General features: G+C 43.2%; 1 pseudogene; it reads left to right on the top strand.

Annotated features, from left to right (window-relative positions):
• LOC119274658 overlaps positions 1–3,005 on the top strand; it is a 7,190-nt pseudogene extending 4,185 nt beyond the window's left edge.
• The last annotated feature ends 2,600 nt before the right edge of the window (positions 3,006–5,605 follow it).

Genomic DNA, 5,605 nt, shown 5'->3' on the forward strand with positions numbered 1-5,605 from the left:
CGACTTATTTGCTGAACTCCATACGTCCCCCTCGTCCTCCCGCCACATTAGGTGGCTGGAGGTTGGGGTCCTTGCCTGGACTCTCTGGACTGTTCGTAATAAGCTTGTGATCGAGCGTACCCCTCTCCGTCGTGCTACTGACGCTCTCTACAAATTCTCGGGTTTCCTGCAGCTTTGGCGGCCGCTTAGCCGTCCCCTGGAGCACGACGCCATCTCTGCCTTCATCGCCGATCTTCGCTCGATGGCCGTCCGCCTTTCGCCACCGCCGCCGCCGCCGCCGCCGGAGCCTGACTAAATCCCCGGCGTGGGTCTCGCTTTGTTTTTTCTCTTTCTTTGGGCTTGTTGAGCTGTGCCCTCAGCAGAACCTTATGACTTTGTTGTGGTACTTGGGTGTGTGTGTGTGGACTTGGTGTGGTTGTATGTCCTTTGGCGGTCTGCTTTATCTATAATGCGGGGCGAAAGCCTTTTTCGGTAATCTCCAGACACTTTTCCTAGGTGGCAACTTATTTTTAGGGCAACTTCCTAGTTCATTCCCGAATGCCTCCAATCTACAAGCTCTCGATTTGTCGAGGAACAACTTCACCGGATTGATGCCCACCACGATTGGCAAACTTACCAAACTCTTGAGTCTGAATCTTGAATATAATCAAATCCAAGCACACAACATAGAAGACTGGGAGTTTTTGAATAGCTTAGGCAACTACACAGAGCTACAAATGTTTTCCATGGGTTATAATCATCTATCAGGACATGTACCGAGTTCATTAGGTAACCTTTCAAGTCAACTCCAGGAATTATACTTGACAAACAATCAACTATCAGGAGATTTACCATCTGGCATAGCAAACCTTCGCAACCTAATTTTTGTAGCATTGGGACGAAATAACTTTACAGGTGTGGTTCCTATGTGGATTGGAACTCTCAAAGCTGTGCAGGTAATAGGCTTATTCAAAAACTTCTTTGCGGGGGCTCTCCCATCATCCTTGTCAAACTTGACTCAATTGGGAGCTCTCTACCTACGCTTGAACCAGTTCACTGGTCACATACCTACTTGTCAAGCTTTGGAAACTTTCCAATGCTTCAAATATTGGACATTTCCCGCAACGAACTACATGGCAAGGTTCCAATGGAGATCTTTAGAATCCCAACACTAATTGGAATTGATTTGTCATTCAATAGCCTCGATGGACAACTTCCTACCGGCATTGGAAATGCCAAACAACTCGTGAGATTGAGAGTTTCATCAAATAAACTATCCGGAGATATTCCAAACACATTGGGTGATTGTGAAAGCTTAGAAGGCATTGAGTTAGATTCGAATATTTTCAGCGGAGGCATTCCCACATCGTTAGACAAGATAAGCAGCCTCAAAATTTTGAATTTGTCTACAAATAACTTAACTGGGTCAATACCAGCATCTCTTGGCAGCCTGGAACTTCTTGAGGACCTAGATTTGTCATTCAACCATCTTAATGGAGATGTTCCAACAAAAGGGATCTTCAGGAATGCAACTGCCTTGAGGATTAACGGAAATCAAGGGCTTTGTGGCGGGGTAAAAGAGTTACACATACTAGCCTGTTCTGTTGTGCCTTCAAATTCAACTAGGCACAAGGAATCTTTAGTGCTCAAAGTGGTCATCCCAATAGCATGTGTTGTTTCAGTTTCTATAGTCATATATGGCTATTTGCTATGGATAAGAAAACACATGAGCAAATCTATATCACTGCCATCATTTTCTACAAAATTCCCCAAAGTTTCTTTCAACGACCTAACCAGAGCAACTGAGGGGTTCTCGACATCTAATTTGATTGGTAGAGGAAGATACAGTTCTGTGTACCAAGGAAAACTAGTTGAAGACCAAAATGAGGTTGCCATAAAAGTCTTCAACCTAGAGATAAGAGGAGCACACAAGAGCTTCATTGCAGAATGTAATGCATTGAGAAATGTGCGACATCGCAATCTGGTCCCTATTCTAACTGCATGCTCGAGCATTGATTCTAAGGGCAATGATTTCAAGGCCCTGGTGTATGAGCTCATGCCACGAGGAGACTTACATAAACTACTATACTCAACTCAAGACTATGAATGCTCTTCAGATTTGAACCTCATTATGATGGCTCAAAGGATAAGCATTGTGGTGGACGTGGCGGATGCACTGGAGTATCTACACCATAATAACCAAGAAACAATGATTCATTGTGATCTGAAGCCTAGCAACATTCTTTTGGATGACAATATGACAGCTCATGTTGGAGACTTTGGGCTGGCAAGATTCAAAGTTGGTTCCACAATCTCATCTCTTGGTAACTCCAGCTCTTCTTCTATTGCAGTAATGGGGACAATTGGATACACCGCTCCAGGTAATGGTCTTTTTTTAGTCTCAAGTTTGTACCATTTTTTTTCCGCATCTATGTTAAGCAGCGAATGCGAAATAACTCCACTCCTTTCATTCTTTAGAATATGCTGGGGGCGGTCAAGTTTCAGCTGCCGCGGATGTTTACAGCTTTGGTGTCGTTCTCCTCGAGATATTCATTCGAACAAGGCCGACTGATGACATGTTTAAGGATGGCCTCAACATTGTGAACTTTATAGAGGCCAGCTTCCCCGGTAGGGTATTGGAGATTGTCGACCCCCAACTGCTACAAGAGTTGGAGGAAACTCCAATGGCCTTGAAGGGAAAATGTTCAGAATGTCTTCTATCTATGTTAAACGTTGGCCTTTCTTGCACCAAGCCATCCCCTGGCGATCGTATCAACATGCAGGAGGTGGCTGCCAAGCTACATAGAATCAAGGATGCTTATCTCAATGCTAACTGAATAGACAAGTTGTTGTATAATTGGCTTTTATCACATAGCGTCTATGTTAGAAGTATTAGCTACCTGAACAAGTAGTTTTTGTATAGTTGGTATTTGTCACATAGTGTGTATGTAAGGGGCCCATATTTATAAATCCACACGTTGTCGGTGTTACTGCGTCAGCCTTGATAGTGAAGAAGGAAAACGAATAGCATTTCCAGGCATCAATCAGACTTGACCCGGAGTTTATTTGGTTTCCATTGTAGTCAACAAGTATGCTTGACAGGCTCACACTATCCAAGTATGGCAACAAATTGACCCACATAACGAAACAGAGGACCATTTGTCTACAGCCTTTGAAAGAAATTGATGCCTGCAACAAGTTCCCCTTCCAAGTTGGTATTTGTTAAATTTACCTACAGAACGAAAAAAGGACATTGGTGTAAAACCATATCCAGTTATTCAGGGGGTATATGCTAATCATCAGTTATGATTTATTAAATCTGCTCCAGTGACAGTCCAATTTAGTCTCTCTGGAGGTACTAGTTTGGATGGTAGGCCAGAAAGAAACAAAAAATAAAAAAATTGTGTGGTGGTCACTGATTTGCACTGAAACTCAGATCAGCGCAAGCATGTTACTGCTTATTCTGAACCTGAACTCTTATGACATGTTTGATGCTTACCTACTACCGTACCTTTGTCACATTCGCCAGTTAGAACTCTGCATTTTCTAAGGTCGGCATCGGATAGATTAGCCTGCACCTGAATTCAGCACCAAACAGTAAAAAAATAAAATCACTTACTGTCTCAGAACTCGACACTTGACAGTGGTCAAGCATCACTACAAATTGTCTGGTTTTTTGTCTACTGCTGGCTGGAATCTCTGAGGAGAGGAGATGAAGAAACAAATGCAAATCAGTAGGATGCAGCAGGAACACAGATTCAGAAAAACATTCTGAACATTCAGTACTTCTGTTGCATCAATACGTTGACATTGATCACATCCAAATATGTCGAGAGTTGAGACGGCAACTGAAGATAAGCATGTAGTAGCATTTGCCTGCCCCATATACGTTGGAACCTCCGAAAGAAGTGTTCCCTGTCACAAGCGGCCCTTCGAAGCTGGCGTTTGTTATATTTACCTACGCAACGAAACAATGGCAAGCCACATCACAAGATCAGTGTAAAAACATATCCCGTAGTTACACAGTGTGCTAACAATCATAAAAATGATGGAATATTAGTATGTTCTAGTGACAGTCCAAAATTGCTCCCTTTGAAGTGACTAGTTTGATCACCAGGAAGAAACAGAAAAACAAGTTTTTTGTCATGGTAACTGAACCGAACGGGTGACTTTCCAGGTTTGTAGCAAGGGGAAGCAAAATTCAGAGCAGCAGAAGCATGGGCTGCTTATCAATCTGAACCCAAAAGATCTGCTGCCTACTATGCAGCTACTTATGTACCTTTATCACATTTACCATCCAGAAATCAGCGTTTATAAGTAGATAAGTGTCAGAGAGACAGGCAGTTGATCACCGTAGATTCGGACTCGACACTTGTACATTGGGCAAGCATCACGCCAACTAGTGTCTTTCTAGTGTCTACTGGTTGGAAGATCGCCGGGGAGATAAATAACAAATACAGTAGGCTACCTGTGAAGTCTGCATCGAAGAAGCTTGAGCCGAGCAGCTTTGCGCCTTTAAAGGTGGACTGCATCAAGAACACAGGATCTGAGAAAAACAAAAAACTCTGAACATTTTCAGAGGTTCTGTTCTGTTTCTACATGCCTGAAAGTTCACTCATGACCTGCTGCTTAATGACTTTAAGAACTTTCCAAACAAAAACTTGATCACTGAAATGCAAAGGAACTTGGGCCTTCATCTTTCCAATCCTAAATGTGTGTTGCTGAAGGGATTAGACTTGGTCCCTCGTATCAGTTGAAGAGGTTAATTAATTAACTAATTATGATGAGATTAAGTGGGTGAGGCGGCCACTGAAGTCTCTGCCGGCGAGGTCCTGCGCCCGCGTTTTCCTCCCACCCACATACTCACGCGACGCCATTGACTCCCACCTGACCGGCCGCGGCCTTCCTCACGCTGACTGGTGGGACCTTTTCCCGCATTTTTAGTCTCTTCACTTGGCTCTCTCACACTGGTCTGGGTGCGTTCCGGCCTAACCTAAGATATATGTTAAACCTAGCTAGCCTCTTAGGCCCGTAAATCAAAAGATAGAGCACCTTATTCTAAAGAAAGAAAGACTAATGCATCTAAAACTACGATTTCCATTAGGTGCCCACCATGATTGGCAAACTTACAAAACTCTCAGAAACTTGAATTAGGTGGAAACTTCTTTATAGGGCACATTCCTAGTTCATTCACTAATGCTTCTAATCTTCAAATTATCGATTTGTCAAGAAACAACTTCACTGGATTGGTGCCCACCATGATTGGCAAACTTACAAAACTCTCAGCGTTGAATCTCGAAGATAATCAACTCCAAGCACATAGCAAGCAAGATTGGGTGTTTTTGGACAGCTTAGGCAACTGTAGTGAGCTTCTGGTATTATCCATTGGTTCCAATCGTCTATCGGGGCATGTACCAAGTTCGGTAGGTAACCTTTCCAACCAACTCGAGCGTCTATACTTGGGGAAGAATCAACTATCAGGAGATTTTCCTTCCGGCATTGAAAACCTCCGCAACCTGATTATTGTATCATTGGGGGAGAATCACTTTACAGGTGTGATTCCGGAGTGGATTGGAACTCTTAAAATTCTGCAGCAAATAGGCTTATACATGAACTTTTTTAAAGG

Source organism: Triticum dicoccoides, chromosome 3B (genome assembly GCF_002162155.2).
Source record: "Triticum dicoccoides isolate Atlit2015 ecotype Zavitan chromosome 3B, WEW_v2.0, whole genome shotgun sequence".
Taxonomy (NCBI): domain Eukaryota; kingdom Viridiplantae; phylum Streptophyta; class Magnoliopsida; order Poales; family Poaceae; genus Triticum; species Triticum dicoccoides.